General features: G+C 42.3%; 1 protein-coding gene and 1 pseudogene across 2 annotated transcripts in view; one reads left to right on the top strand and one right to left on the bottom strand.

Annotated features, from left to right (window-relative positions):
• TIAM2 (TIAM Rac1 associated GEF 2) overlaps window positions 1–18,192 on the bottom strand; it is a 189,244-nt gene extending 171,052 nt beyond the window's left edge. For both annotated transcript variants that reach the window (XM_043592641.1, XM_043592644.1), the window contains exon 1: window positions 18,072–18,192. The gene's annotated coding sequence lies outside the window, so the exon portion shown is untranslated. The remainder of the gene's footprint in view (window positions 1–18,071) is intronic.
• LOC122490125 lies at window positions 12,613–14,701 on the top strand (annotated as a pseudogene).
• Window positions 18,193–18,543: the final 351 nt, after the last annotated feature.

The raw sequence follows: 18,543 nt of genomic DNA, 5'->3' as shown, positions 1-18,543 counted from the left end.
TGTGCAAACCTGCTAAGGAGGCAGCAGCTAAGGAGGCAGCAGGGAGGGGATGAGTTGGGGGGTCACCAGTGCCAAGTGGGCCATGGAGGGATGGACCCCCGAAACAGGATGGTGCAGGAGCCCACAGGAAAAGCTGTCCTCCCCCAGATGAACAAACCCTGTCGATAAAAAATAGGGGGTGGGGTGGGGGGGAGTAGAATAAAGCTGTAACACTGGCTTCCAGCCAATCTGCCAACAGATTCCAATACAAAACTGTTTCAACTGAGACTATTTGTTAATTTATTCGAAAGCAAGTTGGTGACAGCACACCATTTGTTTTCCTCTCCTGCCACAAATAATGTCCAAACTGACCTAATTAGAATTATCGTGACCCCAGCAATATGAATAGCTCAGATGAAGAAGGAACGTATGGAAAACTTCATTTTTTTAAATTTTTTTTAGAAAGACAGAGAGCACGTGACTAGCAAAGAACGGCGGAGGGAGAGAGAATCGTAGTAAGCAGGCTCTATGCTCAGTGTGGAGCCTGACACAGGGCTGGATGCCACGACCCTGGGATCATGACCTGAGCCGAAATCAAGAGTCAGAGGCTCAACCGACTGAGCCACCCAGGCGCCCCTATTCTTTTTCCAAAAAGTCTTTCTTCCTCCACTGATCAGAAACGCAGAACAATACAAAATTCCTCCCTGTTTTACTCATGTTCAGTATCGTTTTTTTCCACCACACCCTCTTTTCTTTGGAGCACCGATCAAGCCAAAAATAATCTGGCTAAATCCCATCCAATGGAAATAGCTTCGACACTTAAAAGAATAGATTTTGAACTCCTTTTGATCTCATCTTTCCAGAGTCGAAAATAAGCAGAGGTGGCCTCAATTCACCATAAACATAAACGAGTTTTATAAAGGTTCCCCAAAAACCTCTGGGGAAAAAAAAAAAAGAAACTGAATGTTTGTCAATCATTTTCTGTTATTCAAGTGGCCCGAAACCATACAAAATCCCTCCTTGAGTGATAATAGCATTTAATTGGTTTAGAGACCTTGTCTTTCACCTTTAATTTAGGATCCAAATTCTAGTTTTGCCCACGACGAAGTGAAAATGAGTTTGGCAGATACAGCCCAGTGCCCAGTTGGCATCTGAACAATAGACAATCTGGACCCTGAAATCTACATCTTAAAAGTAGGGGATTTGGCCGAGTTGAAAAGTCTGAACAGCAGCTGCCTGGACCCTATTGGGCATTGCAAGTACCGTGCTCTGTCCTCATAATGAATTGTGCTACAAAAAAGCGTGTGGTCTAATTCTTTGTTTTTTGCTCCATTTTCATGATATGGAGTAAACAGATATTATTTTTGTTTCTGAAAGCTCCATTTTTCATGCAAAAAAAAAAAAAAGAATTCATGTGATTACTGGAGGTAAAACAAAGCAACAAGAAAACCAGAAATCTGCTATTGCTTACTTTACATGTGTCACGCCTCATTAAATGTCTTCCTGTCTGACATTCTCCAAGTGGCTCCCAATGAGTCCATCTGGTCACTAAGCGATGCAATCAGTGACAAAGGCTCCCTAACAGCTCCATCAAAGGCCTGAGTGACACTGAGGAATTCTCAAAGGTAATGAGATTATTCTAATCTCTGATTGATGAAGTATTTTTCTAAGTAAGGAAACAGATATGAAGACTAATGGTGGGGGAGGGGATGAGAAAGTAATTACCAGACAAAAAAGAGAAGACTGTGCATCATCTTTGACACAGGAATACCTCAAGGTCATAATTATCATGGAAATTTCATACAATTTCTCAGAAAATGCCTCTAAAATCTTATACTGCGACACTCTGGGCGAGAAATTCAAAATTAATTGGTTTGGGTCGTAAGTCACTTCGTAATACTAAATTACAGTACAGATTATTGCCAAATTGCAGTTTGGAAAAATGGTTAAATTAAACGTGGACTAGAGCGAATTTAAACTGCATAAACCACCTTCTATCCTCAGGGGCTTCCCGGCTGTTTGTTAGTCTTCTGAATGGAACACATTTTTCCAGATATTTTTGCTTCTGAGAATAAAACTCAGAGGAAGTAAGTAGTTTGCTATACACAGTTCCTGCTTTATTCTACCTCACCTTTTGGAATAGAGACAAGATACATTAAACTAACAAACCTTAAGCTTCAGGGGTCCTTCAGGGCCCTGGGAAGGGCCCCAAAATGTGTCCACAACATGCACTCTATTAGAAGTTATGGAAAAGAAGTTTTTGTTTTCTTTTTAAGAGAACCCCAAATTCAATGCGCTTGAGGTCCAATAAAATCTGGATTCCCCTGGCCCCACACTCCATTTCTCATATCCTTTACCTCATTATCCAACAGCTTCTGAAAATGTCAGGGGAGGCAAAGAAAGCAACAGAATTCTCAAGATGCCACCACGGCCATCAGGATTTTGTCTTCAAGACACGGCCCAGGCAAGACTTCAAGTAATTTCTTACCACTCAGGATGGGGGAAGAGCAGAAAAAAAGGGGGTGAGGGAGGCACCTGATTATTGCTGAAGAGGATAGAAACAATTCTGGCCATCAAAACTTTTTTGAAGGACTGACCAAAACAGTACTCTTAAGTTGAAAACTCAGTGTATGTTAATTTAATTCCCCAAGGTAAAAACCATGTACAGGGGGAAATAGCTCTCTTAAAAAATGGTATTTATTTTTAATTATGGTAAAATATATGTAAATACATTGCCATTTTAGCCATTATTAAGTGCCCAGTCCAGTGACATTAAGAACATCCACACCACTGTGCAGCCATCAACACCTTCCGTCCCCAGAACAATTTCATCTCACAAAACTGAAACTCCATGCCTGCTAAACACTAACTCTCCATTCCTCCTCCTCCCAGATCCTAGCAATTACCATTCTGCTTTCTGTCTCTATGAATTTGACTACTGTAACCACCTCATGTAAGCGGTGTAAGAGAGATCATACATTGTTCTGTGATGGGTTATTTCATTTAGCGTAGGGTCTTCAAGGTTCCTCCATGTTGCAGCAAGTGTCAGAATTTCTTTTTTTTTTTTAATTTTTTTTTAATGTTTATTTATTTTTGAGACAGAGAGAGACAGAGCATGAATGGGGGAGGGGCAGAGAGAGAGGGAGACACAGAATCGGAAGCAGGCTCCAGGCTCTGAGCCATCAGCCCAGAGCCTGATGCGGGGCTCGAACTCATGAACCGTGAGATCGTGACCTGAGCTGAAGTCAGACACTCAACCGACTGAGCCACCCAGGCGCCCCTAGAATTTCCTTTTTAAGGCTGAGTAATATTCCACTCTCTGTATATACCACATTTGGTATTATACAAATGTCCATTCATCTGTCTGTGGAAAGTTGGGTTGCTTCCACATTTTGGCTGCTGTGATTAATGCTGTTTTCAATATGCTACAAACACTTGTTTGAATCTCTGCTTTCAATTATTTGGGGTAAATACCCAGAAGTGGAATTACTGGATTAGATGGTTATTCCATTCTTCATTTTTTTGAGACACCGCCATATTGTTTTCCATAGCAACTGCTTCATTTTACATTCCAACCAACAGTGCAGAAGTGTTCCAATTTCTCCACATCTTTGCCAACAATTTATGGGTTTTTGTTTTGGGGTGACTAGCCATCCGGATAAGGGTGAAGCGGTACTTCACTGTGCTTTGATGTGATTAGTGATACTGAGCATTTTCTCACATGCTTATTGGCCATTTCTACATTTTCTAGTTTTTTGCCGAGGGGCACATCATTTCTTGCTCAGTGTCACGGATGCCCCGTGACTGCCAGTCCATTCCAGCTTGCTGAATCCACTTACAGTGGATACACTGCAAGTTAGGGGCAAACATCCAGGAGTGGGCAAGCAGGAACTGACCTTGCTTATAAACAGTAACTGGGTTTGATTTTATTCTTCAAGAAGAGGTCTTTGTTTCTCTAATTGCAACAAGACCTAACAAGCACTGGGATTTCATTGGGTTCCATGCGTGGTACTCCATGTTTTTTACGTACATGGTCCCATTTAAGTCTCACCATAAGACTATGGACACAAATCAGTACACTGCTTAAGGATGAGAAAACCCGGGGTTTTATATAGCTAAAGTACTCTGCTGCAAAGCACAGAGAGAGGTTGCTGAGGAAATGGAATTCAAACCAGCCCTGTAGAATTTAGGGAGCGACCGTTCCCGGCCACTACATGCTGCTATCCTAGTGCATCCGACACATGAACACAAAGCCCAGGAACAGGACTGCTAAGCAAACAGCAACACTTTAGGGTAAAAAGTAGAACCCAAAGGCCTTTTAGGACCATCTGTTATGGACTGAATGTTAGTACCCCACCCTCTCCGTATGGTGAGATCTTCACCCCTAATGTGATGATGCTAGGAGTTGATGTTTGGGCAGGTGAAGAGTTTATAAAGGTGGAACCCTCGTGGATGGGATTGGCACTCTTATAAAAGAGGCCCCACAGAGCCCCGTTTCCCTCCTGCCAGGGGAGAGCACATCGAGAAGACTGCTATAATCCAGGACAGGCTCTCCCGGAACCTGCTGGTGCTTTGATCTTGGAATTCTCAGCCTTCAGAACTATGAGAAACGTTTGTGCCATGCTTAAACAAAGAATTTAACAAAATTATAAATTATACAGTGTAACGATTGTGACAAAAAAATGTACAGTACTTTTGTTATAACAGCCTGAACAGACTAAGACACAAATTGGGACTGAGAAGCGGGGAGGCTGCTGTCACAAACACCTAACCATATGGAAGTGGTTTTGGAAGTGGGTAACAGGTAGAGGCTGGAAGAGTTTAAAGGTGCATGCAAGAAATATCCCACACGACCATTAAGGATGATTCTGGTGAGGCCTCAGAAAAGAACGATATAGAAAGTGGTGTGGTCCAAATGTTTGTGTCTCCCCAAAAATTCATACCATGAAGCCCTAATCTGCCAAGTGATGGCAGTAAGTGGGACTTTTGCAAGGTGATTAGGTCACAAGAATGGAGCCCTCATGCATCAGATTAGGGCCCTTATAGAAGACAGCACAGAGAGCTTGCTAAGCCCTCCCACCAAGCGAAGATACAAGAACTTAGCCACATGGAAAAGAGCCCTCCCCCGACTACTGCTGGCATCCTAATCTTGGTGTCCAGCCTCCAGAACTATGAGAAATACATTTCTGTGGCTTATCAGCTACTTAGTCTATGGCATTTTGTTACAACCAATCTGAAAGGAACACGACAGAAAGCTTCCGTTTTCTTAGAGAATGCTTAAGTAACCATGAACAGAGTGCAGAGATATGGATGGTCAGAGTCATTCTGATGAGGTCTCAGATGGAAATAAGGTTATTGAAAACCAGGGGAAAGGCAACCCTTGCTATGGAGAGTCAAACAATTTGGGTGCCTTGCATTGGTGTTCCCATGTTTTCTGGAAGGTTTTCTTGGAAGTGATGAAATTGGAATATGCTGAATAACTTCTAACAAAATGTTGAAGATACAGGTTGGATCATCCTGATTGCTTCTAGTAAAATTTGAGGAGGGGTTAAAAAAGGACTTAAATGTGGAATTTTGAAGCAAAAAAAGAACCAGAGCTTGAAGAACTGGAAAATTCTCAGCCTATCCATATTGCAAAGAATGAGAACACTGAGAGGGTGGCCAAGTGACCCACATTAAGGAGATTAACAGGATAGACCATTTCAATTTCTTCGAGAGAGAGATGACTTCACAGACAATTCTGAAATTATCAGAAACTCTAACAATTCAGAAATTATCAGGGCTTCCAGGCAGGTCCTCCCCTAGGGAACTCCGAGAGTGACAGCAGCCTGTGGCACTGGGCCACAGTCTATGCTGGGCCCAGATTCCCGACCTACAGAAGGTGTGGGAGAGTAACTGTTAAAGCTTTAAGCCTCCAAGTGCTGGGGTAATTTATTACCCAACAACATGTAACTAATATAGTTACCCTTTTAAAGATTATCTCAACACTGATGAAGATACAATGCTTACACCTCTTCCAGTTTCTAAGTTTCCATTTTAGACTAAAATATTCTTTAATACGTGGAACTGAATTTATGTTGTTATGAATGTTGTAAAAAACTGAACTGAACGTAATAAAATTGGATTCAAATTTTAAAAAAACAAGAGGCAGAAAGAAGAGATTGGGATACACGCAGAGACACCAGGGCTGTGCCTGTATGGAAGATGACTGTGGGAAGAGGCAGCAAGGAGGTGACCGTCCTCAAGTCAAGCAGAGAGGCCTCACGTGAAACCAAACCTTCTGGCATCTTGATCTTGGATTTCCAGCCTCCAGAACTGAGAGCAAGTAAACTTATGTTGTTAAAGCCAGCAACAACAACAAAATAGGATTCTATTAAAGGGCAAATTTGAAGACACAAAAGGAGATAATATCAATGAGATCATTATCAATGAGATGATATTATTGAAAAAATATCTGATAATCTACCAAGATGGAAGCAACGTGTTCAGGCATCCCGGCAAAGATCCCCACAACAGATCCCGCCCAGATCTCCTGAAGATGGCAACCAAGGTAGGATCTGAGGCCCACGGCCCCACACCCAGTTCACAGGGGGAAGAGGAATGGAGGTCATGGGAGTTGGAGTTGGAACTGGCCATCCACTCCTGGAGCCAGTACCCTCATGGCAGAGAGGAGCGTGCTGATGTCCTGTCCTGAGGCAGGGCTCTGGCCATGCAGACGGCAAGAGGCTGGTGGCCTTTCTCCCCCTTCCTACGGGGGTCAGGGTGCTGTTTGGTGCAGGAGCACCATGGCGGTCAGCCCAAACCCCTGCCCTCCCCGCACCCCGCCACACCTGGCCTGACTCTGTTTCCCCACTTTCGTCTTTTACCTCTAGCATCCCTTTCTAAATCTAGTTTCTCAGAAAGCCTCCTAACTCTCAAATAATGCAAAACCTCCCCACTCCCAGAGTTCCCCCAACGTCTCAACCAGCGTCACTCATCGAGAGAGACAGCACTGAAAACTAGAACAAGCAAAACACAAACAAGGGAATTCTGCCCAACTGCCCAAAGTCACAGAGAGACGAGGAGGTCTGGAAGCAGGAGAAGCCAGAGCAGATGTGAGCTTGATACACAGGTAGAAATTCCACCGGAAGTGTGACCACTCACTCTGGTACAGGACATCACACCCAATTTACAAAGCCCTTCATACACATGACCTCCCACATCTTCACAACAATCCTCAATTTGTGGTCCCACAACCACTAAGTAGTAGAGCTGGGATGTCGATTCATGCCTTTGGTCTGAAAAAATTTAGCAGAGCACTTCTGAAAGATCTCTAATTTATACCAGAATGTCTATATAATTCATGTCTTCCTATTGAATGAATGGCAGTGGAAAGTCCCGGTATCTTTCATCATATTCAGGAAACTACTTAATAACAAAAGAATTATAATTGAAGGAAGGTCAACTCCAAACTCTGACTAAGGCTACCGTAAGCACTAGTCCATCAGTCCAGGAGATGGATAAAAAAATCTCAGCAAACCATACCCTGCAGTATTCCGGAGCCCTCTCCAACAGGAAGTCACAATGTAGCCTAAATCCCTCTGCCTCAACGTAAGTCCATCTCCTTCTAACCTCTGCTCTATAGACCATATAACTTTTCACCCACTATTCATAACACTTGCTCCTCCTTTTAAAAAGTCTAACTTAGGGGTGCCTGGGTGGCTTGGTCAGATGAGCGTCCGACTTCAGCTCAGGTCATGACCTCGCAGCTCGTGAGTTTGAGCCCCACGTCAGGCTCTGTGCTGACAGCTCAGAGCCTGGAGCTTGTTTCAGATTCTGTGTCTCCCTCTCTCTCTGTCCCAACCCACTCACATTCTGTCTCTGTCTCTCTCAAAAATAAATAAGCATTAAAAAAAAATTTTTTTTTTTTAAAGTCTAACTTTAATTTTTTTCGGGGCACCTGGGTGGCTCAGCCAGTTGAGCATCTGACTCGTGATTTCAGCTCAGGTCATGATCACAGGGTCGTGGGATCAAGCCCCTCATTGGGCTCTGCACTCAGCGTGGAGCCTGCTTGAGATTCTCTCTCTCTTCCTCTCTCTCTGCCCCTCCCTGCTCGAGCTCTCTCTCACTCTCTCTCTCAAAAAAAAAAAAAAAAAGGTTTTAGCTTTTTTTTTTTTCCATGTTTATATATTTTGAGAGAGAGACAGAGAGAGAGACAGCATGAGCAGAGGCAAGGCAGGGCAGAGCGAGAGGGAGAGAGAATCCCAAGCAGGCTCCACACAGTCAGCACAGAGACTAACACGGGCTTGATCTCACGAACTGTGAGATCATGACCTGAGCCCAAACCAAGAGCCGGACACTTAACTGACTAAGCCATCCAGGCATCCCCCATGTTTAGTTTTTTAATCACAAACATAGTGGTTTTTTCACACTCGCTTAAGTCAGCATCGTCTTACTCAACATCTTCAGTGCTTTGTTGAACAGAAAAAAAGCAAAGGAAACACGCAGTGTTCGTTCAGCAATTTCTCTGCATTTTGCATCCCACCTCTGCTGCCCACAAAGGAAGACCAGTTAAGGGGAAGTGGAAACACGGCCTTCTCTCTAAGCCGTCTCCTCGAATGCATGTGGCATCAAGAACAAAGTGTCAGTCTCTTTAACCCCCCACTTCCCATCGCAGGGAAAAGAGAGGGAGGGCGGGGCCGGCAAAACCCAGTCCACACAAAACCAGCTGGCAGATGGTGGGTCAGAGGGCACGAGGGAGCTGAAATGCCTCTCACAACAGGTGGGTAATCTGCAGGATGACGAGGGCAAGAAGGCTTAATCAACCTTGGAGCAGTTAGAGACTTCCCTTAAATTTACTAGGATCCTTACTACACGGGTATGTTTCCGTTGGGAAAATTCACCAAGCTCCCAGCATGACTTGTGCTCTTTATACTTCTGTAAAGAGATTTTTTTTTTTAATACTTAGCAAATCTCAAAGGAGAAAATTCTTCAAATCAAGCTCTACTTTCTCCCATGACAGGAGAAAAAGACAGCCTCTTTACTTCTTAACGGTGAAAATGGAGAAACAAAGAATTCCATATGGTCGGCTAGATAGTACAAAAACAGGATAGAGAACAAAGATCCAGCCAGCCATAGCTTCAGATAAGGATTCGGAACAGCAATGGATACAGAAAACAGTAAGGACTCAGCCAGAAACTCTGAGGAACACAGTGAAAATTATTCACGCTGGCCAACAGCATCAGGGGAAAAATCATTTAGCTGTGGGTAATAGGAGTGAGCTATTCAGGACAATAGAGATTTTAAAGTCTTAATCATTGGAGAGATAACTGCAGACCTATCAGACTAAGGGGGAAAAAATGGTAATTTCTAGTTTACTTAGGACCTAACGTATGCCAGGTATGGTGACAAGCAATTCATTCATTTAAGGCACACAACTAAATTTGAGGGGAGTATTTTACTGCCCCTATTTTATAGAAGAGAAAGTGGAGGCTCATTAAATTTATTAAAGGGCATACATGCATAAATAATTCATGGAGAAAAGGTTTGAATCAGGTCTAACTCCTTCCAGTATGCTACCCTGGATTATCATGAAGCTTGGAAGAAAGTTCCAAACAACAGAAAAACCGTGAAGTAACAATTAGGTGAAGAGGAACTGAGAGAGTTCTAGAGAGAGAGGCTTGCCTAAGGAAGAAGACAAATCTCTCAGAATAAAGCCCTGAACTTAACAACTACTAATTTTAGATTTCTGACCTCTAAGAATTTTAGAGCTAATAGGGACATTGAGATCAACTCACTTCTCATGGAAAAAAAGAAGAGTAAATAACATATTTCAACATATCTCCCCCTCCCCCACCTCTCCTTTTCATTCAACATTGGCCAACAAATATTTGCTGAGTGCCCACTATGTGCTAGGGCATCTTTAAAATTCTAATCAATCGTCTCCTTGAACTTTCCACCAAAAAGAACTAAATGATGCACACTGCATACACAGTTACTCTTTCTTCAACCTGCCCAGATTTACCAAAAGATGGATCAACTATTGTTAGTGAAGCATCGAATGGAAGTTCCAAATCCTAGGAAAAGTAAAATTTCTAAATTTAAAGATGTTTAATTCTAAAAACTCTAGAACTTTTCATACTGGGATGCCTGACTGGCTACAGCGTGCAATTCTTAATCTCAGGGTCAGGAGTTGGAGCCCCACATTGGGTGTACTATAATATATATATTATATACTAACTATATATTATATATAATATATATAATAGTCTTGCCTAAGAAGGAAAAAATATATATTATATATGTTATATTAACATATATTATATATTAGTATTATACATTATATATATCTTATATATGTGTGTGTATATATATGTATATGTGTGTGTGTGTGTATATATATATATATATATGTATATATGTATATATGTATACCATCATAACCTTCCAGGAGGTTTTTACTTCAGTTAAGCAAGGACTGTGTGTATGACTCTGTCCCATAATCATGGTCCACTGATGGTCATTTGTATTCAAAAGATTCATGGTGTTTTAACATATGATTCTGATAAGAATAAGAATTTCTAGACTTTTCTAGAGGCCTCCTTTGGGACTAAACCAGGTTTAGTTTTCTTAATGGAGGAAAAAAGAGGCTAAATACAATTCCAAATCGCTTAGACCTTACAGTTCCAGTGATGATGGTCATCTCTTTCTCTCCCTGTCTCTCCTACACACACACACACACACACACACACACACACACACACATACATATAACAGGGTATCTGCAAAACTCCAAAATTATTCTGAGTCTGATTTATTTAAACACAGGAAAATAAGGTTTAATGCCAAAAATAAAAAGTTAGAAAATTAAATTACCGTTTACATACCCATCCAGCAAATGAGAAATTAGTACCTACCATGATTAAACAAAATAATAGGCTCATTTCCTCCAAACCAGATCTCTACCTTTTTCTCTTCAGCTATGAAAGTTTCTTTGACCCCTTCAAGTTTCACTGAATTAAAATTTTATATTTCCCTAAATTTACTTAACATAGAGGCACCCCGCTGGCTTAGCTGGTAGAACATCCAACTCTTGATCTCAGGGTCATGAGTTTGAGGCCCAAGTTGGGTGTACAGATTACTTTAAAAAATAAGTAAATAGGGGCACCTGGGTGGCTCAGTCAGTTAAGTGCCCAATTCTTGATTTCAGCCCACATCATGATCTCACAGTTGTGAAATCAAGCCCTATGTCCGGCTCCATGCTGAGCACAGAACCTGCTTGAGATTCTCTCTCTCTCTCCCTCTCTCTCTCTCTGCTAGTCTCATCATGTGCTTTCTCTCTCTTTCTCTCAAAATAACATTTTTAATAAATAAATAAATAAATAAGACACAATTTTTTAAAAATATTTATTTAAGATGGACTTTTATTTTGCTTATTTTCAGTAAGGATCCTCTAAACATTAAAAATATTTATAATTAGGGGCACCTGGGTGGCTCAATCAGTTAAGCACCCAAGTTCAGCTCAGTTCAAGATCTCAGGCTTCGTGAGTTTGAGCCCTACATCAGGTTCTGCCCTGACAGTGTGGAGCCTCCTTGGATCCTCTGTCTCCATCTCTCTATGCCCCTCCCCTGTTCGTGCCCTCTCTCTCTGTCTGTCTCTCTCTCTCTCTCTCAAAAATAAACATTAAAAATTAATAAAAATAAAATAAATAAAAATATTTACAATTAGCTAATAAAAATGTTCTAAACTTTGTTCTAAACTTAAAATCTTCATATAAAAGAGTATCTATAAAAACATTTACAACTAACATTATATTTAAAATGGTGAAGACCGAATATTTCCTACCTAAGACCAGGAGCAAACGAACATTGTCTTGGAGGTACTAGCCAATGCAATAAGGCAGGAAAAATCGGTTAACTAACCTAACCAGGATTCAAACATGGGACACACAGACTGTCATATGCTTTGAGCCAAAAGCTCCATGAAGAAGCAACTGGTAAAAGCTTCTTTCATTTTTTTTGATTCACTCAGTTGCAAGAATACAGCAAACATCCAAATGAAAATGTCCAATTGGAAGCTAACAACTCTGGACTCACAAAAGATGTTCCAACTAGAGGTGTATTAACTGGGCAGAAATGGGCATGTATGAATGGTAGTTGAAGGCAGGGGCAAACACAGCATTATCTTAAGAGGATAAAGAGGACCCAGGATGGTTCCCTAAAGAGAACATCATCTCCTGACAGTGGGAAGAGAATCTAAAGGGCAACAGGAAACGAATGATGGGCAAAGAAAGAAGAGAGCCAAGAGAAAGGGGCTAGGCTAGAAGCCAATGGCAGCAGATACTTCAAGGAAAAGAGACAAGAGTGTTCAAGGAAACAGAGCTGCTCTAAGAAAGATGCACATGAGAACTATCTCTTGGGCAAAATTTCTTGTTCTGAGTGTAATTCATATCTGGCATATTTCTGTTTTAAATAAGAAACAAAGTCGGGTTGCCTGGGTGGCTCAGTCAGTTGAGCATCCAACTTCGGCTTAGGTCATGATCTCGTGGTTCGTGGCTTCGAGCCCTGTATCAGTCTCTGTGCTGACAGCTCAGATCCTGGAGCCTGCTTCGGATTATGTGTCTCTCTCTGCCCCTCCCCTGCTCACACTTGGTCTCTCTCTCTCAAAAATAAATAAGCATTAAAAAAATATTAAATAAGAAGCTAAGTCTTTCTAAAACTTCTTTGTTATTTTTAAACATAAAACACTTGCTTTGTTTCTACTCTGGATTTCAGAACCAAAGGGCTATACCAATTATAAGATTAGGGAATATCATAAAATAGATATTTTTAAACCAAAGATATTATAGACCATAAATAATATTGCTCAAAAGCATAAGATTAAATTTAATCTTTTTCATTGCTGCCTGGGAGAAAGAAGCCAGCTGCCCTCCAGGAATCAAGAGTATAAAACTTAGCCATGGCTCCTAAAAGACCACAGAAGTGGCCCAGTGGTAACAACACAAAACTTGGTCTCTCAGGGCTACCTTCCAAAAGGGCTGAGGCAAGGATGCAGAGGTTCCAAGGCCATCATTATGGCAATAAATATGCAAGTACACAAAATGGGACCCAGCTGTATTAACCTATTTCCAACATCCAAAAAGAAAACCATAAGACCTGAGAACAAGGAAAATCAAAACCAGTTTGACCAGACATGTTTAATGTACAACATAGCAGTCACATATGGAAGGCACCATCATGGCCAACAAAGATAGAAAACGCAAATGAGCTATGGTCCTGGAATCTCAAACTATAATAAGTTAACACATAGCTGTTGTCTATTTATAGACAGAAAATATTAGACCAAAATTATTTTAGTCTATATACAGCAAAAATGTTAAAAAAAAAAAAAAAAAAACAAGTCTCCTGGGTCTCTACTCCTCCCCATTTGACAGACAGCTGCATCTTCTGCCAGCCATGTCCCCAAGACATGATGGTGAAGGTCGGAGTAAATGGATTTGGCCATATTTGGCATCTGGTCACCAGGGCTGCTTTTAACGCTGGCAAAGTAGATACTGTAACTGTCAGAGACCCCTTCACTGACCTCTGTTATAGGGTCTACATGTTCCAATATGATTCCATCCACAGAAAATTCAATTGTATAGTCAAGGCTGAGAATGGGGAAACTTGTCATCAATGGAAAGCCCATCTTCATCTCCCAGGAACAAGATCCCACCAACATCAAAAGGGGTGATGCCAGTGCTGGGTTGTGGAGTCCATGGAGGTCTTTGCCACCAGGGAGAAGGCTAGGGCTCACTTGAAGAGTAGGGTCAAGAGGATCATCATCTCCGCCCCTTCTGCTAATGCCCAATGTTTGTGATGGGTGTGAACCATGAGAACTATGGTAACTCCCTCAACATTGTCGGTAATCCCTCCTGTACCACCAATCACTTGGCCCCTCTGGCCAAGGTCACCTATGACAACCTTGGTATCGTGGATGGACTCACAGCCACAGTCCATACCATCAACTGCCACCCAGAAGACCATGGACGGCCCCTCTGGGAAGCTGTGACATGATGGCCGAGGAGCTGCCCAGAACATCATCCCTGCTCCTACTGGCAGTGACAAGGCTATAGGCAAGGTCATCCCCAAGCCGAATGGGAAGCTCACTGGCATGGCCTTCCATGTCCCCACCCCCAAAAGGTCAGACATGGATCTGACCTACTGCCTAGACAAAGGTGCGAAATATGATGGCATTAAGAAGGTGGCGAAGCAGGCATAGGAGGGCCCCCTTAAGGACATGGGGCTACACTGAGGACCACGTTGTCTCCTGCAACTTTAACGGTGACACCCACTCTTCCACCTTCAATGCTGGGGCTGGCATTGCCCTCAATGACCACTTTATCAAGTTCATTTCCTGCTGTAACAGTGAATTTGGCTATAGCAACCACGTGGTGGACCTTATGGTCCACACTGCCTCTAAGAGCCCCCTGGACCACTAGCCGTAGCGATGGCAAGAGGGAGAGAGAGGCCCTCAGCTAATGAGGAGTCTTGTCCCCCCTTCCCCCAACACACTGAGAATCTCCCAATCTTCACACAATTCCCATCCCAAACCCCTTGAAGAAGGAGAGGGGCTTGGGGAGGCTACCTTGTCATGTACCATCAGTAAAGTACACTGTACCAAAAAAAAAAAAAAAATGTCGCCTGCATCCTCAAGAGGCAGAGAGTACAAAAGAACAGGATGAAGAAAACAAACCCTAATTGCCCTCAGAGAATTTTCCCTGAATTATTTTGGAGATGCCTCAATTCTCTATTTAATTTTGTCTCTGTGTGGACAGGGATTTGATGATTAATACCACACAGGACACAGATTCCTAGCAGCATCTGTATTTTTCAAATGTAAACCCGCTGAGTGGTCCACTCCATGCGCCGCATGGTGAGTGGGTGGTAGGGAAAGGGTCACCACTCATCTCTCTAAGCTGTAATTGTTGTTCACAGAACGACAGGTTCACACAGGCTGAAGACATGTGCGTGTACAAGAAGCAAACACACAGAAACAGTAAAGAAACCATTCTGGCAAAATGGCTTAGCCTCTTCAACCTAAACAATTTCCTTTCTCGCACTGGGGCAAACTTTCCAACAAAGGTGCAAAATTAAGCATTTTCTTTTCTATATGCTATGAAGTATATTTGGTATTTTGAGAGGCTCGTCTATCTCCTCTGGTATTTATGGGAACAGTGAGTTTTCTACCTCAATTAATTGCCCCTGGGTTCACTCTAGACACCTTCCAAATATGAATTTAAGCAACTTTTCATAGATCCCTCAAATTCAAGATACAACATGATATTCAGTCCTAGGAGTTTTCTTTATTCTCGAGTCTACCCGTAAGTGAGAAAAGTGAGTAAGATCATTGAAATGAGTAATGCTATGGAGGGTTTTTTTTTTTTTTAATTTTTTTAAGTTTATTTTTGAGAGAGACAGTGCAAGTGGGGGAGGGACAGAGAGAGAGAGAGGGAGAGAGAGACAATCCCAAGCAGGCTCTGTGCTATCAGCACAGCCCAATGCAGGGCTTGAACCCACGAAACCATGAGACGTCATCTGAGCCAAAACCAGGAGTCAGACGTTTAGCCGACTGAGCCACCCAGGAGCCCCAGTAATATTATGTTTTAATCATTAAGTCAATGACCCAGAAATCTGATACATTTAGTTCCTTTTATTTGAATACAGGATTGGCAGTCTGTTCAGTTTTACATGAAAGTCACAATACCCAGATGAACCGCCTTTTCTTATAATCTGAGAAAACTAAAAAAAGAGGAAAAAAAAAAACAAAAAAACCTGGAGGGTTGCCTGGCTGGCTCAGTCAGTGATCTCAGGATTATAAATTCAAGCTCCACATTGGCTGCAGAGATTACTTAAAATAATCTTTATGGAAAAAAAAAAAAAAAACTGGGGCAACCTGGGTGGCTCAGTCAGTTAAGTGTCTGACTTCAGCTCAGGTCATGATCTCACGGTTTGTGAGTTTGAGCCCCGCCATTGGGCTCGGTGCTGACAGCTGGGAGCCTGGAGCCTGCTTCGGACTCTGCGTCTCCCTCTCTCTTGTTCCTCCCCTGCTTGTGCTCTCTCTCAAAAATAAATAAAGATTTAAAAAAAAATTTTTAAAAAGCTGGGGACAAACTATAAAATAGGAAAAAATTATTTACGATATCAGCAACAGGGGCGCCTGGCTGGCTCAGTCGGTAAACCATGCAACCCTTGATCCTGGGGTCGTGAGTTCAAGCCCCACATTGGGCACAGAGCCTACTTAAAAAAATATCAGCAACAGTGACTCAATCACTTACAAAGGCTCGCTTGGATTTGACTAGACTAACTCTGATACCTAACACATACAGATGCATATATATATTTAGCCTTACAAAAACAAAATGACGGGACAATTAAGTCACACTTTTAATCAGCTAATTTAATTAGCAAGGAGAAGTATTTACGAAAGTGCACATTCACACTGGGATTTTCGGCACACCGGTCAAAGAGTTAAATGTGTTAGAAGGTATCCTGTGAATACCAAGTGGGTGGCATTTCATGAAAATTCTCATCCACACGTAACAAAAAACATAATAATGGTCAGGGAGGACAAAGACCCTCACGGGAGCTCATTTTATCAAATCCATGGACGCATTCTCAAATTTACAATTTTATGGCTATTAAGGCGTCATTACCGTGTGAGAAACTTTCTTACCTGTTACTCCTCAGGTGTTCTAGCAAGAGACAGTAAAGATCTTAATCTAAACACAGTCAGCTCCCTAAAATGAGAGGTTTAATCTCATTATCTGGAACCACAGATGCTTCCTTGTCGAGCCATAAGCTCAGGGCAGGGCACTTACCAAAAGTTATTCATAGCGAACAACAGAATCCGAAATCTAATGTCCCCCCTTATAGGAAAACAGCTTTCTTCCAAGATTTACTGCACAGAAGTGAGGGAAATTAGCAAAAACAGTCTTCCACAAGCACACAAGGGGCGGTGAGCATTCCCCCGCAGTGGGACCAAACGCCTGAGCAGACAGCCCCTCAGCAGTGGGGTGGACAGGACCAGGAGGCTTGCGATCTGGAAGCGGAATAAAAGCAGAGATCGGCAGCGAACTCCTTCTCGCAGCCAGCCGTGGTCGGATCCTCAGCTGGTGCTGCTTCTCAACCTTAATCCCTCCAGGTCACAGTAACAAAACGTAAGCGGCCATCACAAGACTTCCAAAACCAAGTTTACCACAAGAAGGAAGTTCGGTTTTAACGCTGACACCCTAAGCCACTTCCCTTGTTTTCCAGGAAAAAGGCCCTAAGATTCATCACAACTTGGCTGTGAGATATCTGAGGAATGAAGTGTTTTCCTTTTTACAAGAAATAAGGATATTCAAGGGTGGTCTTGTACCAGGGGCTCATCCTCTTTCCTTGGGGATTCCAGTCAATCTCCCTACCTCACCTCCCATGTTTGATCATCCCTCCAGCTGCCAGCCTGTCACGCTTTCAGAAAGTTATCATAAAGTGGGGCGCCTGGGTGGCTCAGTCTGTTGAACATCCAACTCTTGGTTTCTGCTCAGGTCATGATCCCAAGGTCATGGGATCAAGCCCTGTGTCAGGCTCCACAAGGGGTGGGAAGACTGCTTAAGGTTCTCGCTCGCTCGCTCTCTCTCTCTCCCTCCCTACCCCCCCTCCTCCTCTCCCCCTCGCTCACATTCTCTAAAATAAAATAAAAAGGGGGTGCCTGGGTGGCTCGGTCAGTTAAGTATCCAACTTCGGCTCAGGTCATGATCTCACGGTTTGTGGGTTCGATCCCCGCATCGGGCTCTGTGCTGACAGCTAGGAGCCTGGAGCCTGCTTCGGATTCTGGGTCTCTCTCTCTCTCTCTGTCCCTCCCCCACTTACAACCTGTCTGTCTGTCTCTCTCTCAAAATAAATAAACATTAAAAAAAAGTTTAAAAAATAATAAAAAGAAAATAAAAGTTTTGGAAAGTTATCAGAAAGTAATATGGAAACCATTTCAAGCCTACCTGTTTCTATGGGTGACATACTACGAAACTTACAAAGAACAGCAAATCCCTATTTCACAAAGTTTCTGAGTACACAGAAAAAGCTGGAAAGCTTACCATTTCAGGAATCCTAATGCAATAATCAAGAAATGAGGGGGGCGCTTGGGTGGCTGAGTCAGTCGTCAGCACAGAGCCTGCTTCAATTCCCGTCTCCCTCACTCTCTGCCCCTCCCCTGTTCTGTCTCTGTCAAAAATAAATTAAAAAAACAAAACAAAACAAAAACAAGAAATGAGGAATGAATATTGTTCCTCCTTTAATGGACAGAATATCAACTTAGAAAATCAAAGACAGTCAACTGAAAATCTGCTGGAATTATTAAGCAAGTTCAGGAAGGGGACCATATAATGAATATACAAAGTGAGTAGGCTTCTACACGTTAGTGATAACCACTTAAAAACTGAGTGAAAAATCCTTTATCACCTGCAAAAATTACTAAAAAAAAAAAAACCTAGGAAGAGAGTAACAATGTATATTTATATTTAAAAACTATAAAACTTTTACTGAAAGGCAAAAAAAGACCTAAAAAAA

Source organism: Prionailurus bengalensis, chromosome B2 (genome assembly GCF_016509475.1).
Source record: "Prionailurus bengalensis isolate Pbe53 chromosome B2, Fcat_Pben_1.1_paternal_pri, whole genome shotgun sequence".
In the NCBI taxonomy this organism is placed as follows: Eukaryota; Metazoa; Chordata; class Mammalia; order Carnivora; family Felidae; genus Prionailurus; species Prionailurus bengalensis.
Note: the sequence above shows the minus strand (reverse complement) of the source record. Positions and strands in the feature narration are given on the sequence as shown.